Genomic DNA, 25,924 nt, shown 5'->3' with positions numbered 1-25,924 from the left:
AAAACACCCTGACTTCATGTTGTTTACATGAATTATTTATTATTCCTTTACATACTTTTTAGAACTTACTTTGGACCGGCCTCTTACTCTGGTGGTTAACACTGATTTTCTCAAGCAACACGGTGTGCTTCATGATGAATTAGGTAATAGATTCCTTTTCACTAGCCTCACCTGTGCCCAAGTACATTTTAAAGCTTCCATTTCCCTACCTTTCTGATCCTCCTTTTTTCCTTTATATTTCATATAGGATCCACTGTTATTTTTATCCCTTTTTCATCCCAGCACCGGTACTATATACCTGTGAATGTACCGCTATGAGAATCTTTTCTTACAGCAGATACCATCAAGTAAGTATAGGCATAAACTACCATATCTGGCCCCAGTTAACAACAGCAAGACCCCTAACACCATCCATTTTTCCAACTAGGCCTGCTTTAAGTGGTCTGCAGATATGGTTCAACCTTGATGTCCTTTCCTTGCTGTGTGCATACATATATCACAGGCACTTCCTGACCTTGCCTCTCTACAGCTTTTAGATATACATGTAAGTCCGCACCTTTTCCAGAGATATAGATACATTTATACCTATTTATATACATATATTTTTTGTTCTCTTTTTAATACAATGCACATATGCGCAACCCTCTATTCCTGGAATAACTACCATAGTGCATTATGACACATGACTATCTTTACATTCCTTTGCCAGGTCTACTGTATGCCCCCTGCAGGCATAATTTACGGCGCGGTCTGCCTGCTCCCCTGTGGGGATCTCCTTGGGTGGCTGTGTTCCCCCTCTCCCTCTCTTCCTTCCCGTCTTGGGCACTGACGCCCCAGGTATGTCCGCAGTTCCGTTTAGTGGTGTGGAGCTTGGGGTTGCATGAATGTCCAGCCACAGTTGCAATGTGTTATTGTTTTTACTATGCAGTGTTTGGTCAAATTAATATTTCTAACGTGTTTTTATGTCCACCACACAGAATTTTTTATATATATCCACCCTATGAGCTCCTGTTCCCTGAAGAAGCCAATGTTTTGGCGAAACATGTAGGAAAATGAGCCCCCCCTCCTTCAACGGCCACTTGCCATCTGGCCCACTTGACCATTCTTAGGGTCACTTACAGTACATGTATCCACAAAATTTGTATAATTACTGTATGAATTGTTTATAATGTACATTGTATTTATGATAGACTATTAATAAAATTTGTAATTTTAGTATTTTTTGTTTTATCTTTTCTTCTCTAATCTTCCTGACCCTAGCACCGCTATAATCCCTTGTCCACACACCCATTTAAAGTTATACAGTATAGGGATAATAGAAGTGCTTATTACAAAAACATTCAAGTGTTTCAAGTCAAATATCATAGTTTATGAAATGTTCTGTTAACACTTCCTGCAGGTGAAAATAATAAATCAAATACATACAATTATCACAATTAATTGAGGGTATTATTATACAGGCTTTACAAACATCAGGATACAGTAGTTATCTCTAAGATTCATGTATGCCAGGTATTATAAAATCTCAGAATCAAATGTTTAGAGAAAGGGTTATAATTTTCCTATGCCATTGCACCACTGAATGTTGCTGTTTTTACAAGTAAGTGGATCATGATTAGGCTGGAATGTCCCTAGCTATTTTTTATTTATTTATTCCAGTGATGTGAGCTGAGGAGACAGATTAAATATTTGTATACACTTTAATGACAAAAGGGAATAAGTTACTAAAGTTTGCTGACTCACCAAGAATTAGAGGTGCTGATCTTGTAACCCAATATTCAATATTGCTAAAGGCGGAAGCTAAAGAAACCCCTCGAACCAAGTGTTACGCAGTGTAACTTAATTAGAATATTCAATATTCTTTATTGTATATAAATGAAATAAGTAAATGTGTTGGAGGAGTTCATGCTCCTAAAATATTAAAGTCCACCTAAGTTTGATCAGTGTCCAGAGGTACTTCAGACTGCTCTTCTCTACAGGCTCTCATCCATTCCATTTAGACAGCGCCCTGAGTATTAGGTCATATTACAGCAGAAACGCCAGCATTGCATGTGATGACATCACTACCTCAACACTTTTCACCCAACAATTAACACAGACTTCATTATGATAAGAAGGGACCCTTACTTTAGAACTTAAATATTGTCTCGGCTTGTATTAAACATTTTTGCTTTTGAATAGCTCTCTTCCTTTTATAAACTGACATCATGGTTTGCGCTGAATGCCATGAAGTCTAATACAGGTTCATAATTATGACATGGCTATACCTCATTAAGGGGCAATAAAATCTCTAAAGAGTACAAAAATCTTATACCGAACTTTTTCAGAAATATGCCTAGGGAATGTCAAGGTAAAGAAGTGTCTCTTCCCTCCCAGGCCCTTTGCCTGCAGAGGAAACCAAAGTGAAGAAATTTTCTTTTGGGGGGGGGGAAGGGGGGCTAAAGCTAGACCTAAGAAATCAAACTAACCCATGACAGAGGCCCACATATCTAAACTGGCCTATAACAGACGTCTAAAGATTCTAAACTAGCCTGTGGCAGAGGCCCAAGCTACTCAGAAGAAGCATCGTCATAAAAGTTTTTCTGTGTGTAAGAATATCCAGGAGAACTTTGGAGAAGCTTTGCTAAAAGGACATTCCATTAAGAACTCTTTACTCGGCTTTGTAAGGTACCTGTGATCACTTGAACTTCTATTGAAAAGCTGCTACTGCAGAATCTAGGTCCTCCAATAGTTGCTCTTATATATATAATAATAATAATAATAATAATAATAATAATAATAATAATAATAGATAGTATTATTACCAGAATACTGCAACTAAATGAATTAGAGCTATAATCAATGTTGCTGTTACCAGCTTCTCTTAAGAGGCCACTATCAGTTTCTGCCACTTGAAAGCTTAAGATGTTGTTCTGTCTTTGATAATTTTCGCTCCACAACTTTAATGCGCAAATAAACTGCAGAAATTACTGTGACTGTAGCCTAAAAAGAAGGAACAACAGACAGAGCTCAGTGAGGGCAGGCATCTGACAAACCCAAAAGTGATAAAAATGTGCTACTTGTGCTGTAATTTCTCTTCAGAAAGTGAGCAATCAGTGGTGGGATTTTCCTTACGATACAAAATTAGTGCCATGGGTGTTCTCTACACAAATAATCAAAAATTGTATTATGCACTTGTAACATATGAAAAAAAATCTAATATGCAACAAATGTATTTCCTTTTATGACACATCCTTTCCTGCTATATCCAGAAACCCATTATTCAGTCTCTGTCTCTGGAAATATTTTGAGGTTGCCCATCTTTAATACATAATATTGATGGCACTTCCAGATCATCCACTTAGACTGCATTTACTTTGTAGTCTTTTCTCAGCTAAGGGGCTATTTCTGTATGAAAGTTTGAGACTAATTTAATTTACCCCATCACAAAGTTAGCAATTATATATTTATTATTTTTGTTTCTATTTAGAACTATAAAATAGCCCTATTCAATTGAAATTATATTTCTTATTTACATTTTCCCATCAAAATTCTATTAGGTTCATCATACATCATTCATTTCATTCAATAACTAATTTTGTCATTTTTTAGTTAAATTTATTCATATGTCATAGCTATTGGATATTTGGGAGGCCACAGTATGAATCATATACTTTTTTTTTCCTCTAAAACATCTCTATTGTTAGGATGACTGTCTATTATCTGATTAGGCTTATCTAAAATGTTGTAATTATTATAAATTACTTTTAAAGGAGATGTAAAGGCAGAAGGTTTTTTATCTTAATGCATTCTATGCATTAAGATAAGCCTTCTGTGTACAGCGGCTTCCCTCCAGCACCCCCTAATACTTACCTGAGCCCAGTCTCTGTCCAGCGATGTTCTCGAGTCCCTCAGCCATAAAATGGTAGAGGATGACCCTCAGGTGTCAACAAATGAAAAATATGTAACAAAAAAAAAAAATACATGGTACAAATAGTACTGAACATCCATTTTATTAAAACTCCCAATATGCCGGCACTACAGCCCACCAAAACCAATAGCACTTAGTGCACATCCTTAAATTACCTCAGGGGCACATTGGGTCACATGCTAAGTTCTGGGGGGTCGCATAATAGACAAAAAAGGTATAAGAGGTCAAGGAGATTGGGGTTGACTTTGGAACCAATTTATTGCTTTTTGCTATCTATTACATAATATGGGTTACAATGAATGAACCTAAGATAATCTTCTCTCTCTACCTCTATTCAAAAGTGTGCTGTTGGGGTGGTCTGTACTGTACCTAATCTTCATTTGCTACTACTCATAGTTGTATTTTTTAAATAAGTTATGAAACAAACACTTTGTATTTAAAAAAAGTCTTTCCAGCTCCGTTATTTATCTTATAGATAACACAAAGCAGTTCATACTCTAAAAATATAAATGTTTAAAAATGTACTTGGTAAAATAAGTACCATTATATACAAAGGTTTCCTTGATGTAGTTATCACCCCATGAGATGATGACACAAATACAATTTGCATGCTTCCTATGGGTGCATTAGTACATAAATACAAAAAGAATGTGTCATTATGTCAAAACCTAATGAGTGTTTTGTTCCTGATGGTATGCTACCATGTTTCTTATTTTTCTTTGTTAATAGGCAATGCTTTCTAAATTCAATTTCTTAAAATAAGACTTCTAGCTTGAAATGAAAAGTTAATGTTTAATTAGAAAAGCATTGGGAGGTGGTCTTAGTCAGAAAGATTAACGTGATTGTAGTGTTACTTGATGAATGGTGCAGTAAATGATTAGTCTGAATGCAATTCCACAAAAAAGGAGATACGCTTCTGTAAATAAAAGTTTATTGATAATTTTGCAAAATAAATCTTATTTTTTTAGCTATTTACTCAGGCATACAGTCTCATCAATTATACAGTACAAGAAGCAAAAAAGGTTGTTCAAAGTGCAATTCTGAAATCAAACAACCCCAAGGTCAGTTTTCATTAGTTGCTAAGGTTTACTGCACTTTGCAAACACAGCCCAGAAAACAATAAGGTTGTGCATACTAATCTTTGTTCTTTGCACTACATTATTGAATTTACCTGGAAGATTAAGTCCAGCTTAGACGATACAACACATCATATTCAAGGCAATGTATAGATTTTTTTTTTAATTTTTCTAAACACTTTTTAACCACATCAATACTGGGCACTTTTGCCCCCTCCCTTCCCAGACCAATTTTCAGCTTTCAGCGCTCTCGCCTTTTCAATGACAATTGCGCAGTCATGCTACACTGTACCCAAATGAAATTTTTATCATTTTGTTTGCACAAATAGAGCTTTCTTTTGGTGGTATTTATTCATGACTCTGTTTTTTATTTTTTGTGATATAAGCAAGAAAAGAGCGGAAATTTGAAAAAAAATCAATATTTTCTTTATTCTATTTTAAAAGAAATCCAATAGAATCGAATTTTGTCATTCATTTAAGTCAAAATGTATTCTGCTACATGTCTTTGGTAAAAAAAATCCCGTTAAGTGTATAATAATTGGTTCGTGTGATCACAGACAGATGTATGCAAATGACCATGTACAGATGTGCGCAGGTGATCACGGACATATGTGTGCAGATAATCATTGGCACATGTGATTTTACTGGGACATATGTGGGGGACAGGTGTTTTTACTATGTGGGGACATGTGTTTTGGGGACATGTATTTTGGGGACATGTGTTTTGGGACATTGTGTTTTACACTGTGTGCTACTATGCTGGTGATCAGTGTGTAAAAAGCTGTAAAAAACAGCTCATACACATTGATCACCAGCCGGCTGCTGTGATCCGCTCTCCTCTCCTCACCAACAACTAATGTGTGAGGAGAGGAGAGCCTATCGCCTAGCAACCGGCTCTCTGTTTACATCACATGATGGCTGTGATTGGACACAGTGGTCATGTGATCAGGAGGGCCAATCAAAGAACCCTCCTGCCGATCTGAGATGCTCCTTATCCGGGTGACACAAGTGCATCGGGTTTGAGCTGCTGCATGGGCCCACGCGCGTGATCCCCCTCTTTCTGAGGGACATTCCTAAACGTCCACTCAGAAGGAGAGAGCGCCCACCCGGCTGTACATATGCAGTGGCCGGGTGGGATGTGGTTAAAACCTAGCTAAAAGAGACATAAACAACAAAAATAATGTACAGAATGTTCCTTCCAAAAAACACAAAGAGATGAAAAAATTGGGATACAATTTTGGAAGGAACGTTCAGTACATTATTGGATAGTGCAGGGTACATGCAGCTAAAACTATTCCTGCATTTGAGAGATTTATCTACATAGGAATACCGATTTATTCATTTGTTACATGGACTTCATCACAAATTTTCCAACATATTTATATTTTTGTTTTTTGCCAAAGCAATTAATTTTGTTTAATTTTTTGATTGTTTGATTGCACACTGTCACTTTATTGTTACTTTGCAATTCACTGGATACATAGTAGCAAGCCCTGTAATCACTGAATTTTTCTCCAGTGTATCATTTATCACATATAACTCACAGGCAGTGGCGTCGTGAGGGGGGGCTGATGGGGGCTGGAGCCCCAAGTGTGCCCCCAAAAAGCCCCAGGTCTCAAAATCCCTAAATGCATTATTAGCCCCGAGCCGCGGCAACAGGGAACCATCTCCCACCAGCGTGGCCGAGTGACGTACAAAAAGTCCCGCCTCTAGGACCCGGATCTTATGACAGACGTCACACTCATCCAATGCCGAGACCGTGATACTGCGGCCATGCTGGGCACTGGGAGATCCCCGCTGAGCTGCTCACTCTGTGTAAATGGGCGGGCGGCTCTTCTATCCTGGCTCTGGCTGCCTGGTGCCTGCAGGGCTGTCTGAGTGGTGGTGAATGCCAGGGCCTGGGATGAGTGTACTCGCACACTACAGGTAAGGCTGAGCACTGAGCAGCAACAATCTGTGTATGTCAGATACTGTAGGTCAGTCATGTATGTCAGTCAGGTCAGTCAGGTCAGTCATGTATGTCAGATAGGTCAGCCATGTATGTCAGTCAGGTCAGTCAGGTCAGTCAGGTAGGTCAGTCATGTATGTCGGTCAGCTCAGTCATGTATGTCAGTCAGGTCAGTCCAGTATGTCAGGTAGGTCAGTTATGTATGTCAGTCAGGTCAGTCATGTATGTTAGGTAGGTCAGTCATGTATGTCAGGTAGGTCAGTCATGCATGTCAGTCAGGTCAGTTATGTATGTGACTGTCAGGGAGTGTATGTCAGGGAGGTCCGTGAATGTGTCAAGTAGGTCAGTGTATGTGTCAGATAGGTCAGTGTATGTCAGATAGGTCAGTGTATGTCAGGTAGGTCAGTATATGTGTCAGATAGATCAGTGTATGTCAGGTAGGTCAGTGTATGTGTCAGATAGGTCAGTGTATGTCACGTAGATCAGTGTTAAGCAAGTGAGCCTATCACCCTCCCCAAACCCGCCCCCCCGACCACCCCACCTTACTGTCACCCCACCCCCTGATTTACCTCCGGGCTGAAGCCCCTGGTCTTTTTCCCACCTAGCAACACCCCCGCTCTCAGGTTTGTAACAGTAGATGCTTTTTTACACAGTATTTGAAGATACATAGTTTTTTGGCGCTGGTGTATATATGCACTAATATATAACCATTCTAAAAGGTGGAGTAAGTTTCCCTGACATTTCCACTTACCCTAAAACTGTGCTGTTGAACCAAGTGAAATATTGGTTTGATTGCCCATCCTCAAAGCTATGGGTATCTCTATAACAAGCAACAATGTTTGGCAGGTACCTCCCAGCCTTATTACTGGCTAAAATGATTTAGTCAGCTCTTACCTCTATTGTGCTTCCCTTGATACATGCTTCTTTGATGGCTTGGAACTCTCTTATTACTAATAAATCCTTTGAAAAATCCACTATATTTATGCCCAACCCAGTAACAGTATATGAACATTTAATTCCAAAGCTTAATGTGAAATCATGGTTAAAGAAGTACAGCCAAAATTTGTTTGGCTGTACTTCCCCTGCGGATCACAAGAGTGCAGATCCTTCTTTACACCTGTGACCTGTTTTTAGCAGACTGCTGGCTGATGTCACAGAGCTGGTCCAGGCTCTGGAAGGATCATGACCATATGGTCGGGATCCACCCACATGCCTGTCTGGCCACCCCCATCCCCTCCACAGCCCAGCGCTCCAGTGAGGGAGGGGGGAGGGGCAGAGCAGAGATCTGTGACTGACAATCACCAGCACTCTGCTCAGGGAGCTCTGAGAACCAAGCAATCGGCGGTGTTTGATGGCTCGGTTCTTAAAGTTAGAGCTGGCAGGGAACAGATGCAGCATTAGATCGATCCTGCATCCACCTAGGTAAGTCAGATTCAAGAAAAAAAAAATTCCCATACATCTCTTTTACCAAAGGCTTATGCATCATAGATGATCTTAACAGTTGTAATGGAGGGGAAAGAGTGTTCCCTTTTATGGAGAAACAACACTTTCACCGCTCTTATCCTCTTAAAGTAATTAACATTGACTTCATTGTGTGGTTTTATTATTATAACCTTCAACTATAGGAAGAATTTTGTGGTTTTATTCTTACCTTAGTTATAATACTGAAAATCTCCTTGATTCTTAACTAGAAAAAAAATTACAAGTGGTCACTTCAACTGTGTGGCAGAAGGCCATATCCTCTACTCTAAAACATACTCTTATGCCCCATACACATGCTCAGATTTTCCAACAGCACATGTTGGATGTGAGCTAATTGACGGAAAGTCCGACCGTGTGTATTCTCCATCGAATATTTGTTGTTGGACTTTCCACCAACAAATGTTGGCTAGCAGGTTATCAAATTTTCCGCCAACAAATGTTTGTTGTCGTACTTTCCAATCGTGTGTACACAAGTCCGTCGGACAAAAGTCTACGCATGCTCGGAATCAAGTACGAGCCAGAGATATAACTAGCGTTCGTAATGGAGATATCAAGTACGTCTTGTACATCCCTACATTCGTAATTGTTGGCCAACATTTGTGTGACCATGTGTATGCAAGACAAGTTGGAGCCAACATCCTTCAAACAAAAATCCACGGTTTTGTTGTCGGAAAGTCCGATCATGTGTACGGAGCATTAGTGTTTCTCACTGGAACAATTTCAATAAAATGCTACTCCGGGGATACTTCACACCCTTCAGACTGTCTAGGATTTATAAAGATGCCGCTCCTCTGTGTTGGCATCATTTTGGAGCTTTAGTAAATTTAATGCATGTCATGTCAGAGAATCTTCGCGACTTTTGGTATTCGGTCTTTCCCTTAATTTCTAATTACTTTTGTGCTATCTAGTCCCAACCTAAGTTTAGCATTATTAGGTATCTCTATTGATAGGTATCCTTCTCACTATAGAGTAATAGTGGTGCATATCTTGTGGCTCCTATGGTTATTGCACATATCTGGGAATTTGGTAATGCCTCTAATATCTCTAAGGTGATTCATAAAGTAAATATAAAGAGTGGAGTAGACTCAACAACAATGGTCCCCATGGGTTGAATTATACCCTGTAATTTATTAGTGTTAGCAGTAGACATATGCTTGCATGTAGGTAAAGCTAGAACCCTTAATTATGTGGTAACATTGATTATTGGTTGTTTTTTATGTGTGTTTTATTTGATTTGAACTGGATTAATTATTAAACTCTTGTAAGGCTTAGTACATGTCTGGCATCTATTGAAATTCAGGCTCATACACCTCTGCTTGTTATGTCTATCATCTTTGCAAATGAAAATGCATATATTTGTATGTCACCTGATGTTTTGTATTTACAAATGTGTATTTTGTACTGTGCTTTAATAATAACATTTTATTGAAACTAAATTGTCTTGGGCTAGACTTCTACAGTATCTCGTGTGGCAAGAACTTGACGAGGGTGTGAATATATAGGATAAGGAAGTACATTAATTAAGGCAAGGATACGTAACTTGTCTTTTTGGGTCTAATATTAAATATGGAACAACTGAGCAGCTTGATAATATAAACCAAAATCAAGAAGTGCCTATCCCCCATTGTCTGGTAGGTTCAGGACAATTGACCATTTAATTTCTGTCTATTAGAGCCCCAAACAAAGAGTCTAAGAATAGCCTCCGAGGTTTGAATGCCCAAATACTTGAGTAGTAGAGGAGGTAAGGATTGACCAGCCATACAGGGGAAATTGTCTTTTGGTAAAAGTCTGGATTTTTTCAATTAATATGCAAACCAGAAAATTTGCCAAACATCTCGATGAGATGTTGAGCCCTAGGCAGGGAACAGTCTGGAATCCCCTAGATACAGTAATATACAATGTCTTCAGTGTACAATCCTTTTTTCTCATGAAAACCCTCAAACATCAATGCTTTCACAGATGAATCTGCCCTAATGCAACTAGCCAAAGATTCCTCTTCTAGAGTAAACAGTACAAACTCTCGACAAGGTAAAAAGATCCAGTACATACCCATTAACAGTGAGAACTAAGCACAAAAGTTCTATGGCAACACAGTGGTTAGGGATGAGCTTCTAATAATTGAAGCGCTTCACTCAGTGATCAGTAAACTATACAATATAAACTATTATGTGCAGCGCTGTGCATCCCACACATAGATATCCACACCAATGTGGGGTTATATGAAAGTATACTAACAAATATTTCAAGTGTTTCAAAACCTCAAAATCATTTAAAAATCTATATCAAGATAAAAGTGATATTCCACGTATATAAAAATGGATAAATTGTATACAGTGTACAAACAGGAATAATTGTCCATCAAAAATAAAAGTGTTGATGTATAAATAGTGAATAGAATAAATAAGCAAATAATATTAATTAAATCATATTGTGATTTAGCAAAGGGAGAGATGTTGAAAAAACTACTATTATAGTGGAAATTTAAAAGTAGTCCCAGTGGTTGTGGTTCTTTAATTGCTTAATTAAGGAATTCAATTGTCATTCCTGAGCGATAACGCCAACCACCTCCAATTTCATAAGAAAAAATTCTCAAAACCGTTGATTATATGTAAAGAAAACAAGGAAAAACTTCATTGCGCAATGAACTACAAGTAGTACACCAGCAAAACACTATGAGATACACTCACGTGCGCCCCGTAATAAGAAATCATATGGATATACAAGTAGCAGTCAACCGCTGTGGATGAGAAAAGGGATCGCTGCAGTGCACCGCCAAGTGTCAGACTGCAGAGAGCGTCCTAGGCAGGCTAGGAGCCTACAGGCAGGCAGTTGATTTTGCTAGCTGCAGTATCAGTCCCAGCTTAGTGCAGCTACAGGCCATTAGTATGTCTGGAAGGCCAACAAGGAGTGGCAGACAGTCACAATCCAATAAAAGAGGGCAAGCAGGCTCTGTGTCTAGAGGCAACAGTGCTGGTTGTGGAGACGATGCATCCTCATCAGCACGTGGGACACGCTTGGCCTTTTTTTCGGCAGCTGGCCATGTTGAGCCGCAACATGCAGAAGACTTAGTCGAGTGGATGACCAAGCCGTCCTCATCCTCCTCATCCTCTCTCACCCATGCTCAGGGTACTTTGTCTGGCAAAGCAGCTGCCAACGTGGCCTCTTCCCTCGCTCAATGGCATCAGTGACTCCTTCCCTAGCCCCACCATGTCCTGAGGAGTCCCTCGAACTGTTTGACCACAGTGTTTGGTACATGCTCCAGGAGGATGCCCAGCGTTTGGAAGGCTCTGATGATGATACTGAGCTAGATGAAGGCAGTCATGTGAGCACGGACAGAGGGGGTGCCCAAGAAGGACAGCAATCTGGCAGTCATGCTCCCCCTGCTGCAGCATACTGCCAGGTTTGCTCCAGTGATGAGGAGGGAGAGGATGATGAGGTCACTGACTCAACGTGGGTGCCTGATAGGAGAGAGGAGGAGGAGGAGGCACATCACCAACGAGGCAGGATGCCCTCCAGGGTCCAGCCTAAGGGCAGCACACTGACTGCATCACACCACAAAGCTCCGCATGTGCAGGGCAATGCTGTCTCTGCGCGTTATTCAAAAATTCTTTTGGTGTGGGCCTTTTTTGAGACAAGTGCATCAGATCACACTGCTGCTATTTGCAACATATGTCTCAAGCGTATCTCGCGTGGCCAAAACATCTCCCGCTTGGGCACCACATGCTTGACCAGACATATGTTGACCTGCCTTGCAGTTCGTTGGCAAGCGTATCTAAAAGACCCACACCAAAGAACAAAGAGGACCTCTCCTTGCTCCTCATCAGCTGAGATCTCCAACTCCACTATACCTTCAGTCCTCTCTGAGACCTCCACTGAGAGGAATGAAGGTGTAGAACTAGGTGTGTCACAGCCAAGTATTTGTGGGCAATCTGCTTTCGGTACACCGACGTCAGATTGTACCAGGCAAATTTCCCTGCCCCAGTTGCTGCACCGCCGAAAGAAGTTCGCTCCCAGCTATCCACATGCCCAGCGGTTGAATGCTAGTTTGGCAAAATTGCTAGCACTTCAACTGCTGCCTTTTCAGTTGGTAGACTCTGCCCCCATCCGTGAGTTTGTGGAATGTGCGGTTCCTCAGTGGCAGGTACCCAAACGCCACTTTTTCTCACGGAAGGCGATTCCAGCTCTCTACCGGCATGTGGAAGGCAATGTCTTGGCCTCGCTGGACAGGGCAGTCAGCAGTAAGGTGTAGGGATGAGCTTCGAGTTCGAGTCGAACTCATGTTCGACTCGAACATCGGCTGTTCGCAAGTTCGCTAAACAGCGAACAATTTGGGGTGTTCGCGGGAAAATTCGAATGCCGCGGAAAACCCTTTAAAAATCCATGGGAGAAATCAAAAGTGCTAATTTTAAAGGCTTATATGCAAGTTATTGTCATAAAAAGTGTTTGGGGACGTGGGTCCTGCCCCAGGGGACATGGATCAATGCAAAAAAAAGTTTTAAAAACAGCAGTTTTTTCAGGAGCAGTGATTTTAATAATGCTTAAAGTGAAACAATAAAAGTGTAATATAATATTAATTAATTAATTAATATTCCTTTAAATTTCGTAGCTGGGGGGTGTCTATAGTATGCCTGTAAAGGGGCGCATGTTTCCTGTGTTTAGAACAGTCTGACAGCAAAATGACATTTCAAAGGAAAAAATGTCATTTAAAACTACTCGCGGCTATTGCATTGCCAGTCCGACAATACACATAAAAGTTCATTGATAAAAACGGCATGGGAATTCCCCACAGGGGAACCCCGAACCAAAATAAAAAAAAAAAAATGACGTGGGGACCCCCTAAATTCCATACCAGACCCTTCAGGTCTGGTATGGATGTTAAGGGGAACCCCGCGCCAAAATTTAAAAAAAAAAACGGCGTGGGGTCCCCCCAAAAATCCATACCAGACCCTTATCCGAGCACGCAACCTGGCAGGCCGCAGGAAAAGAGGGGGGATGAGAGAGCGCCCCCCCTCCTGAACTGTACCAGGCCACATGCCCTCAACATTGGGAGGATGCTTTGGGGTAGCCCAAAAGTACCCCTACCATTTCACTAAAAAACTGTCAAAAATGTTAAGAATGACAAGAGACAGTTTTTGACAATTCCTTTATTTAAATGCTTCTTCTTTCTTCTATCTTCCTTCATCTTCTTTTTCTTCTTCTGGTTCTTCTGGCTCTTTTGGTTCTTCCTCCGGTGTTCTCGTCCAGCATCTCCTCTGCGGCATCTTCTATCTTCTTCTCCTCGGGCCGTTCCGCACCCATGGCATGGGGGGCTCCCGCTCTTCTCTTCATCTTCTTCTCTTCTTCATCTTCTTCTCTTCTTCATCTTCTTCTCTGGGCCACTCAGCATCCATGCTGGCATGGTGGGAGGCTCCCGCTGTCTGACGCGTCTCCTCTTCTGACGGTTCTTAAATAACGGGGGGCAGGGCCACCCGGTGACCCCGCCCCCTCTGACGCATGGGACATGACGGGACTTCCCTGTGGCATTCCCTGTGATGTCACGAGGAAGTCCCGTCAAGTCACCATGCGTCAGAGGGGGGTGGGGTCACCGGGTGGCCCCGCCCCCATTATTTAAGAACCGTCAGAAGAGGAGACGTGTCACACAGCGGTAACCTCCCACCATGCCAGCATGGATGCGGAGCAGCCCGGAGAAGAAGATGAAGAGAAGAAGATGAAGAAGAGAAGAAGATGAAGAAGAGAAGAAGATGAAGAGAAGAGCGGGAGCCTCTCCCCATGCCATGGGTGCGGAGCGGCCCGAGGAGAAGAAGATAGAAGACGCTGCGGAGGAGATGCTGGACGAGAACACCGGAGGAAGAACCAGAAGAACCAGAAGAAGATGACGGAAGATAGAGGAAAGAAGAAAGAAGAAGCATTTAAATAAAGGAATTGTCAAAAACTGTCTCTTGTCATTTTTAACATTTTTGGTACTTTTTTAGTGAAATGGTAGGGGTACTTTTGTACCTCCTTACCATTTCACACAGGGGGGGCCGGGATCTGGGGGTCCCCTTGTTAAAGGGGGCTTCTAGATTCCGATAAGCCCCCCGCCCGCAGACCCCCACAACCACCGGCCAGGGTTGTGGGGATGAGGCCCTTGTCCTCATCTACATGGGGACAAGGTGTTTTGGGGGGCTACCCCAAAGCACCCTCTCAATGTTGAGGGCATGTGGCCTGGTACGGTTCAGGAGGGGGGCCGCTCTCTCATCCCCCCTCTTTTCCTGCAGCCTGCCAGGTTGCGTGCTCAGATAAGGGTCTGGTATGGATTTTTGGGGGGACCCCAAGCCGTTTTTTTTTTTAATTTTGGCGCAGGGTTCCCTTTAAAATCCATACCAGACCTGAAGGGCCTGGTATGGAATTTAGGGGGACCCCCACGTCATTTTTTTTTTAAATTTTGGTTCCGGGTTCCCCTGTGGGGAATTCCCATGCCGTTTTTATCAATGAACTTCTATGTGTATTGTCGGAGGAGGATTGTGTCAGTATGGAGGTGGAGCCTGGCACTCAGCATCAGCAGCAGTCTTTAAGAGATCAGTCCCAAGAAACACATGGACTTGTATGTGGCTGGGAGGACGTGGCTGCGGACCATGTCGTCCTTAGTGACCCAGAGGACTCCAGACCGAATGCCTCAGAAAACCTATGCTGCATGGCCTCCCTGATCCTGCAAAGCCTATTCATGGTATCAAGGAGAAGGACCAATACTGGCTGGCAACCCTCCTTGATCCACGTTACAAGGGTAAGGTTGTGGACCTTATCTTGCCATCGCAGAGGGAGCAGAGGATGAAGCATCTTCGGGAGGCCTTGCAGAAAGGTCTGTGCAACGCGTTCCCAGAGACTGGAAGGTTACAAACTCCTGTTTCTGGACAACGTGTTGCTGAGGCTTCGGTCAGTCAAAGAAGGAGCGGTGGAGAAGGTGGCCATCTGACGGATGCGTTCAGACAATTTTTTAGTCCGCAGCCCCAAGGTATGATCAGTTCCAGCAACCATCGCCAGCGTCTGTTTTACATGGTGCAGGATTACCTAGGGGCTAGATCTGACTTGGACACCTTTCCCACCGAAAATCCTCTGCGTTACTGGGTCTTGAGGATGGATCACTAGCCAGAGCTTGCACAGTATGAAATTGAGCTACTGGCCTGTCCTGCGTCCAGCGTTCTTTCGGAACGCACATTCAGTGCTGCTGGAGGCTTTGTAACCGATCACAGGGTGCGTCTGTCCACCGACTCGGTCAATTGACTGACCTTCATGAAAATGAATCAGTCTTGGATCACCACCAGCTACCAAGCACCTGATGCTGATGTAACCGAATAATTTTTTTTGAACTCTCACATCCCTTCAAGACTGCCTATGTTGATGCTGAGTGACTATCCTGAGTACTTATCCAGTTCCTCCTCAATGATCAGGCTGATAGCTTGTAAGAACATTTTTGGTTCTGGGCGCCGCCACCAGTGCCCAAGGCCCAATTTTTCAGCCCCTGTTTAGCAGGGGCATGTAATTACAATTTTTGATGCAATACTTTGCAGCAGGGCTCATTCCTGTGTTCCAACTAGAGTATCTGTGAGGGGTTGCAGTGTTGTGACACCAGCACCAGTGCCTAAGGCCCAATTTTTCAGCCCCTGTGTAAGAGGGGCATGTAATTACAATTTTTGATGCAATACTTTGCAGCAGGGCTCGGTCCTGCATTCCAACTAGAGTATCTGTGAGGGGTTGCAGTGTTGTGGCACCAGTGCCTAAGGCCCAATTTTTCAGCCCCTGTCTAACAGGGGCATGTAATTATAATTTTTGATGCAATAATTTGCAGCAGGGCTCGCTCCTGCGTTCCAACTAGAGCATCTGTGAGGGGTTGCAGTGTTGTGGCACCAGCACCAGTGCCTAAGGCCCAATTTTTCAGCCCCTGTTTAACAGGGGTGTGTAATTAAAATTTTTGATGCAATACTTTGCAGCAGGGCTCGTTCCTGCATTCCAACTAGAGTATCTGTGAGGGGTTGCAGTGTTGTGGCACCAGCACCAGTGCCTAAGGCCCAATTTTTCAGCCCCTGTCTAACAGGGGCATGTAATTACAATTTTTGATGCAATACTTTGCGGCAGGGCTCGTTCCTGGGTTCCAACTAGAGTATCTGTGAGGGGTTGCAGTGTTGTGGCACCAGCACCAGTGCCTAAGGCCCAATTTTTCAGCCCCTGTTCAACAGGCGCATGTAATTACAATTCTTGATCTAATATTTCACAGCAGGGCCCGTTTCTGTGCCCACCAAGAGCGAGTGTGGACTTACAGTATTGTGGCACCAGCACCACCACCACCACCAAAGGCCCAATTTTTCTGCCCCTGTTGGGCATGTAATTACAATTCTTGATCTAATATTTCACAGCAGGGCCCTGTGAGGGCTTACAGTGTTGTGGCCACAACAACACCTAAGGCCCAAATTTCTGCTGAGTATATAGGGCAGGCCCCTACTTTCAAACATCCAACTTACAAACGACTCCTACTTGCAAACAGAAGGAGACAACAGGAAGTGAGATGAAATCTACCCCTAGGAAGGGAAATTCTCTCATGTAAGAGTTAATATGGGAAAAACATTTCTCCTTTCCACTGATGCTTTATCACCAATCCTTGTTTCACAAAAAAAACAAATTTTCAAAAAACATTTGTCATTGGAACAAAAAGTGAGGTGAAATCTTCTGAAGAGGAGCACAGACAGCAAAACAAATGTCACAGGGGTGAAAACCCTTCCCTATGTTTTCTAAAAAGCTTAAAATAGATTTTTTGGCTGGAGCTAAACACATTAAAAATGTACCAGTTCAAAAATTACAAACAGATTCTACTTAACAACAAACCTACAGTCCCTATCTTGTTTGCACCGCCTGTATACTGCTGTTCAGAGTACAGAGCCTGTATACTGCTGTTTCCTTTTTTTAATTTGGGTGGGGGGTTCCCCTTAATATCCATGCAAGACCCAAAGGGCCTGGTAATGGACTGGGGGGTACCCATGCTGTTTGTCTCATTGAATTTCATCCATATTGCCAGGACCCGACATTACATTAAAGCTGCAAGCAGTTTTAAATGACTTTTTTTCCTTTAAAAATGACATTTTGTGCAGGGACTGTTCTAAGCACGGGAAACATGCGCCACTTTACAGGCATACTATAGACAACCCCCCAGGTACGATATTTAAAGGAATATTTCACTTTTTTTTTTTTTTACTTTAAGCATCATTAAAATCACTGGTCCCGAAAAAACGGCCGTTTTTAAAAGTTTTTTTTGCATTGATACATGTCCCTTGGGGCAGGACCTGGGTCCCCAAACCCTTTTTAGAACAATACCATGCAAATTAGCCTTTAAAATGAGCACTTTTGATTTTGAACGTTTGAGTCCCATAGACATCAAGGGTGTTCTAACGTTCGTGCAAATTTTCGGTCCGTTCGCAGGTTCTGGTGCGAACTGAACCGGGGGGTGTTTGGCTCATCCCTAACAGTGTTATAGTGGTTAGCACTTTTGCACAACCACCTGCTTGGAGTTTGCATGTTCTCCTCGTGCCTGCGTGGCTTTCCTCCCACACTTCAAAGACATGCTGGTAAGTTAATTGGATCCTGTCTAATTTGGCCCTAGTATGTCTATGTATGAATGTAAGCTCCTTGAGAGCAGGGACTGATGTAAATGTTCAATGTCTATGTAAAGCGCTGCGTAAATTGATGACACTATATAAGTACCTGAAATAAATAAATAAAAGGATCAGTTAGCTATAAGCTCAGAATCAAACCCAAAACATTTTGTAAAACCACCACTCAACATAGTTGAATGCCTTGGCTGAATCCAATGTCAGGATTCTAGTACCAATGTCCTATCCCAATCACAAAAATTTTAGGGCCAGGAGCAAATTACCCACCAGGTGCATGTTGGTTAGTACAATGATATCTTTTTAAGATATTGGAGGGCAGTAGTCCTAATTTTAAAGGGGTCATAACATGAGTTGTTGAAAATTAGTCTATACCAAATTACAACCATATGTAAACAGCTGACCATGGATTGGAATAAGAATAATAAGCATCTATTCCAGCTATACTTCTTGGAGATATATAAGGGGCACACAGTAAGCACACAGAAAATAATTATTCCCCAAAAGTCTCTAGCCCTCCCAGCTCTGCATCTACCCCAACATTTAAGAGTATAAACCCAGAACAAACATTTTATTAGGTCCAAAATACAACATAACTTGGAACAATGTCTTGTAGAAAAGAAATGTGCAAAGTAACAATGACAGAGGATTCTGTGTATGCAAAATTGCTCTGATTTAGGCAAAAGAACAAAGATTTGAATGGTTTGTATTAGGCATCATATAGCCAAACTTGCTACTGCCTATAAGGAGCTATGTCCATAGACCAAATGAAAATTGGAATATCATTCAGGTGCACCCACTATAACTGAAGCCTAGAAGTTGTGTATCATTCTTTGTGTCCCTAGTGATGTAAAAAAGGGATAAACATATGATCCTGAAAAGGGAAAGTCTCAGGGATTGTGTTTAAGGTGTTAAAGGTCCTAATATTAGGATAATTATCATAGAAAGCCCAGTCCTTTTAACTAGAGAGCCTTTATCCCGGGGTCTGGTAAGTCAGTAAGTGTTCAAATTTTATTATTACAGGTAATTGTGAAGAAAGGCGAAGTTGTCAGATTAAAAAGATCAAGGGGTCAAACATTCTTAATTGCTGTGGGCCTCTCAAAAGAAAAATCCAGGAGGGTATGTCATAGAAGAGACTGGGGGTTTCCCTCACAGCCCAAAGCCTATAGCGTACTTTAAAGTGGTTGTAAACCCGAAATTTTTTTATGTCATAATGTAAAGTATAATATTTCCTATCATTTGTGCCCAGTCTTGCGAAAAAGAGTTAATCCAGCTCTGAACAATCCTCTTTTATTGTTCAGTGAGATAAAACTTGACAAACAGAGAAAAACTTTGTCAAATCCTCCCCCTTGCTGTGAGTGACAGGTGATTTACATATCTCGTGCACTAGCCTAAGACATGCATTATTTTTTAATTCCCACCCCCACTCCTTTATTCAGCAGCTCTGCAAGGATTGGCTGTTCCACACCTCAGCATGATTTGGCATGCTGAAGTCATGTGGTTACTTTCCTGTCTTTTCACTGGATGTTAGAGATCATAGCAGAAGTTCAGTGTAAGAAATACACAGGAGAAAATGCACATTGACAAGGGGAGTGTAGAGGTGGACAGGGAGTCTACTGACATCACGACTCCACCGACCAAGCTCCAGACAACAGACCAACCCACAGAATCTGCAGTTTTTTGGGTCTCATAACAGACAGAGGGGAAACATTTGACAGGTAAAGATACATGCAGGGGGCATGTATATCCTTATAGATAACCCCTATGACAGTAGTTTAGAAAGGATGACATTGGGTTTACATCCACTTTAATGAAGGAAAGTAGAAAAATATTCATACAAAATTCTAAGTACTTACTGTTCAAATAGTCAATCTTATGTGGCCGTAAAGCTGCACAGCGGCCCTGTGTAGTGTGTTCCGGCGCTGAGAGAGAGATAGATAGACAGAGAGACAGTGTCATTTGATTTAAGTTAGATAGAGTAGGCAGGCGAGTCAGTTAGCTGCACTTATGCCCCGTACACACGGTCGGATTTTCCGATGGACAATGTCCGATCGGAGCGTGTTGTCGGAAATTCCGACCGTGTGTGGGCTCCATCGGACATTTTTCATCGGATTTTCTGACATACAAAGTTGGACAGCAGGAGATAAAATTTTCCGACAACAAAATCCGATCGCGTCAATTCCGACCGTGTGTGGCCTGTTCCGACGCACAAAGTGCCACGCATGCTCAGAAGAAATTCCGACACGGGACAGCTCGTTCTGGTAAACTTAGCGTTCGCAATGGATACAGCACTTTCGTCACGCTGCAATGTTCAAAATGGTTTAATACAGCGCACTCTCTCTTCTTTATAATGTGACAAGAATTAAGTAGTTTTGATGCTCATATTCACACACACTTCTCACAAACTTCTTTCATTACTATTTATCGGGATTCCCTCAATATATTTTGATTTCTCACATCTGACAACATATTTTTTTTTTTTTTTTTTTTTTGACTTTAATGTAGAATCTTTTTTTGTGTTTCTCTTTTTTAATTTTTTTTTTTTTGGTGATTTTGATTTGTACTCCCGAAAATGTTTGTGTGTTTTTTGTGACAAGTTCCCACAACACCATTGATATGTTGTTCTATTTAATCTGTAGGAGATTGTTTGGTGTTGTTGTCCCTTGTTAATTTCACATTTTATGTTTTTAGAAATGTACCTGAATCGTCACCAACAAACGGTCCTTTTTGGATGAAAACACACACAGGAGAGTAGAATTTACATAAAAAAATTTTATTAAGGGGTCACAACTATAAACAAAGAGGGAGGCAACGCTGGAGAAACTGCAGAAGTGGGCGAAGCCTTGGACCCCCAGGGCAGACATCAATTATTTAAAAGCAAAATTGGTGGCCTGAGGAGTCCTTATCTAAGGGAGGGCAGTGTGGTCCAGAAGTCCCAGAGATCATGAACAGCAGCAGATGACATCTATATCCCCAGGCTGTGGTCATACGAGAGACTGCATCTTCTGTCAGACCAGACTGAACCCAGGGTCATCACTCTTTGGTCTTCCTTCCACGCTTCCTTCCAGCCTTTGGCTGTGGTGGTGGAGTTGTGGCAGCAGGAGGAGGAGGAGGAGGAGGAGGATCGTCGATCTCAATGACATCCGTCTTGTGTGTCAGTTCCCCACTCTCCCCCTTACGTAGGACTTTATAAATCAGGTCCTCAGAGATCTTGCGTTGGCCCTCCTGCATGCCCAGCAATTTGGTGGCAGCCATGCAGGCAAAGGCCTCTTCAGGACTGGGGAAGGCTCTCAGGGACGCCGAAGCCTCCTGGATCAGCCTGTATGCTGAATCCTGCACAGGACTGGGAGTGGCCTTCCTGGCTCGTTTATGTGGCAGGCGGAGGGGAGGAACCTGAGACTCAGTCAGGTTGCGACTTGTCCCAGGCTTCTCTTGGCTGACACTTAGCCCCGCCTCCTCCTGGCTGCCACTAATCCCTGCCTCCTCCTGGCTGACACTAATAATCCCCGCCTCCTCCTGACTGCCACATTCCACAGCCTCCTCCTGGCTGAGGTCTTCCTGTGTATGAAAAAGGGACATAGTTTTAGTATTTTTTACATCAATCACACACAATTTTCACCTCCTGACTGCTGCAAATTCAATGTTAACAAATATAACAGACTATCCTTTTGAGCTCAGCATTTTGCATTCTTGTCCCAATTTTGGGTACCCACTACTGTCTATTGATATGTAAAACACTTTTTTTAATCAGCAATTAGTGATCAATACTAACATCTAGTAAACATCATTTATTTATTGCCCAGAAATCTGTAGAAGAATGCTATACCTGACTCCAGCTGGGCTCCTCCACTTCTTCCTGGCTGGAAGGCCCAGGTTGGACATCAGAAGCCTCAGCTGGGATGGAAGGAAGGGTGGAAGGAAGAGTAGAGAGGGATTCCCTGACTTCAGTGTGGTCTGACAGAAATCGCAGTCTCTCATAGTACCACAGCCTGGGGACATAAACGTCATCTGCTGCAGCTCCGGACCTCTGGGAATCTGTGACCTTCTTGTGCTCCCTAAGATAAGTGCTCCTCAGGCCACCAATTTTAGCTTTTAAATAGGGGATGGTTGCTGTGGGGACCACCGGCTTCACCAACTCCAGCAGTTTCTCCAGCGCTGCCTGCCTCTTCTGTTTATGGTTATAGTGGGGGTGTCTCACTTGCCACAGACAGGGCAGCTCCCTGTACTTGTCAATGAACAGGGGCAGGAAATTGTGGTCGTTGAACCCATCCATTTTCTCTGCAAGACACAACACAAGACAAACCCTAATGTCAGGCCAAATTCCCCTAATCTTGTTACAATATAGGCTTCCATTTCGAAGCAGTATAGACCCAAGTTTAGATCTTACCTTCGTTAGCACGATCAGCGTCTCCGATGCTCCTTCCTCCGCTCACAGATCGTACGTAAGACGCGCGCGCTACGATTTATACACACTGCGCATGCGTATAACTCCGCCCGCCCCTGACGTTCTTTCTATTCTATTCCCCGCCCCTTTTCGTTCGGCGCAGTGGAGGAAGAGCACATGGCAGATAGACAGCAGGATCGTGCTAATTACAGCAACGAGGAGGAGGAGGAGGAGGAAAGGCCGGAACCTGAAACGTCCCGATCCAGAAGGAGATTAAAGGACTCAAATATGTCCTTTGGGGAGATGTTGGAAATGGTGGACATCCTGAAGAAGGCCGACTATGATGGAAAGTATGGGCCTTACCTCAACCACAATGTCCGAAAGGCCAAGATCATGGCGAAAGTGGTCAGGAGTCTGCACCGGAAATTTGGGGTACGACGATCGAAAGATCAGCTCAGGAAGCGGTGGTCCGACCTGAAATTGCGAGGACATGAACAGTACAGAAAGATCCGGAGAGTGCTGCAAAAAGTAAGTAGTTGTGCTGTGTTCCTATTCTTTTTGTGTTTATTACGTTCTTGCTGCTCCATGTGCTTTTAGGAACTGTTGTACAGTTTAAAATGGCAACTTTCGGGGGGTGTGTCTGGACGTGCACCGAGGAGGACGTGGGCTAGCTCAGCTCCTCAAAGCCACAGAGAATCCAACGCCATCCAGGGGCTAATTCACCTCTCTGAGCCCCCATCACGCCTATATAGCCTCCTGGACTCCCCTGCTATACTCCGGGAGGGTCCTTTCTTGGCTCCAGTCGGTTGCTTTGTTCCGGGCCTGCAGACTGTTCCGCGCCGGGAGCGCCGGCCGCCATATTGGGGCCTGTTGCCCGATCGGAGCCTCCGGCTGGCCGCTCTGGTGACCCGGGTGCTGGGCGGACGTCTGCCCCGGGTCGACGGTTCCCCGCCCTACCGAAGATCGCGGGTGATTAGCGGCGGAACCCTGCCCGTGAGCCCGAGCCCTCGGCTCTGACTCCCTGAGGCCGGACGCCATCTTGCGGCCTACCGCTTGTTCGGAGCCTCCGGCCTGCAGTATCAAGTCCTAGGACACCAACCGGGAGCCGATCTGCCCTCTATACCAACCGGGACACAGTGAGTAACAGCATCCCTCTTCCATCCACGCACCGCACGGAGACTACCCTCTTAACTGACGGCGGCGCTCACCCGGCCGTCAGGAAAGTCCGCGGCTTCGGCCTACTTCTGGAAGCCGGCGGCCATCTTGGTGCTCCAAACATTCCTCTAACTCACCTGCTCCACTGATCACCTCACTGAAGTCCTAGTACGGTTTTCATCCTGCAGCGAGACCCCCCCCTTTACAGAGCTGAGCTATTAACCCTCCCTGCTCCTTTCTGCAATTGCTGGAGTACATTTAATGCTGCCTGCATACTGCCTACATGGATATTTCCCTGTGCGCTAATAACATCTTGATGAATGTGTGATATTGCTCAGATGTGAGGGGAGGTACCCTTTACAGCTATCGGCCATATAGCTCCAGTTATGCCCGCCAAAACACCTAGAACCCGGTCTGCCCCAGTTAAGCGTCCAAACAAGAGATCACTACCCATTCCAGTCTCCACTGGATCCATACAGCAATACTTAGCCAACACACGTGACGACCAAGCCAGAACCTCGAGAACAAGCGCCTCTCCATCATCCCACGCCGCATCTGTGAGAGAGAGCTCTCCGGCATCCTCCTACTGCTCTGACCTTATGGACGATCCTGGATCCCCCGCGGGTTCTGAAATGTCCTCACTAATGAACGGTCTTAAAAAAGAACTTGCAGGTATGTTTCACAGTTTAGAGAAATCCATTAAAAAAGAAATAACTGCAGTCAGATCTGATATGTCGCATATCTTGGTCAGAGTAGAGGAAACGGAACAGCGCCAAGACATGCAAGCATCAGCTATTAAAGAATTACAGGACACTGTTACCCAGTTGGCGTTTGCCCATCGTGCATCTTTGTATAAGCTCGAGGACCTCGAGAACCGTAACCGTACAAATAATATACGGGTTAGAGGTCTGCCGGAAGCCACTGGAGACAATGATCTCGAACCTTCTATAAGAGGCATTTTTAACACTATCCTGGGTAACCCTGTCACTGCACCGATACGCTTTGACCGTGTACATCGTGCCCTTCGACCCCGTAATGCTAACTCAGATATGCCCAGGGATGTTATATGTCGCCTGCATTACTTTGAAGATAAAAATGCCATCATGGTAAAGATGCGGGGGCTGCCTAACATTGATTTTGACGGGGCTACCATCACCATCTATCCGGACCTCTCTAAGGATACTTTAGATCGTCGTAGAGCTCTGAAACCGCTCCTTGACCAACTACGATCTGACGGGATCACATACAGATGGGGCTTTCCTGCTTGCCTGATAGCCACAAAAAACGGCCGCTCCCATACGCTGAGATTTCCTGAGGAACTTCCAATTTTTCTGCAGGATCTACATCTCTCACCCATGGAACTTCCAGGCTGACAGGACCCAGTCCCCAAATTCTCCTGCTCCACGGACTCCCTATGGAAAAAAACCCCCTCAAAGAAGAGGCGCACTTCTTTTCTTGTTACTTTTTCACCCACGCCTCGATCATTAATGTGACCAATCTCTCTTCTACGAGGTTTTTTGTTTTGTTTTTTTTTTTAATTTTCTGTTTTTTTTTTTTGTTTTTGTTTGTTTTTTAATGTCCGACTATGGCCGCTGTGATTTTCTACCTTTATTTGCCTACATATGACCAAAGCGGTCTTGCCATTAAGCTGACCAATGTTTGATCTTTCTTCTTATTTTTAGGGGGGGGGGGGGGTTTAATTAAATTTTTTTTTTTTTTCTGCTCATACTCCAAATTGGTCTACATGCGTGAACTCTTGTAGGATGTACACTGTTTACACTGACTTTAGTTTTATTTGTATGGTTTTTCATATTTCTAACTGGAACTTATTGTTTTCTTGTTGGCTGCAAGTTATTTGGTATTTTCTACAGGCCGTGTGCTGTCGGGGCACTCTCCCCTCACTACCTCCATCCTATAGCTTAATCCCGCCCCCATTTCCTTCTGGGGTAGGCGAGTGCGAACGGCCCTGAAGTTGTCCTATCCCACCCCTGCTCAGGGATTGGGATGGCCTTTCGTTCTCCCTCTCCCCAACGGGACCACTGCAGATTTCTGCGTGATATTTCTCTGTTTCCCACAAGTTCTTTGATTTATATGTATATTTGCTGTATATGTTTATTTCTCTCTAGCCTTCCTCATCTCTCTCTCTACTCCCTCTTTCTTTCCCCTTTCCCCCCACTTTCTCCTCCCTGCTGGTATGCATGGCAAGCTAGGTTGAAGGTCCACACCCTATTCTAAATGGCTAAGGTAAAGATTGTATCCTATAATGTTAGGGGTCTTAATGTTGCTGCTAAACGACATCAAGTTTATCGGGAGTTGAAACAAGCCACATGTTCC

Source organism: Aquarana catesbeiana, linkage group LG05 (genome assembly GCF_042186555.1).
Source record: "Aquarana catesbeiana isolate 2022-GZ linkage group LG05, ASM4218655v1, whole genome shotgun sequence".
Lineage (NCBI taxonomy): Eukaryota > Metazoa > Chordata > Amphibia > Anura > Ranidae > Aquarana > Aquarana catesbeiana.
The sequence above is the reverse complement of the archived record's forward strand: the minus strand, read 5'-3'. Positions refer to the sequence as shown.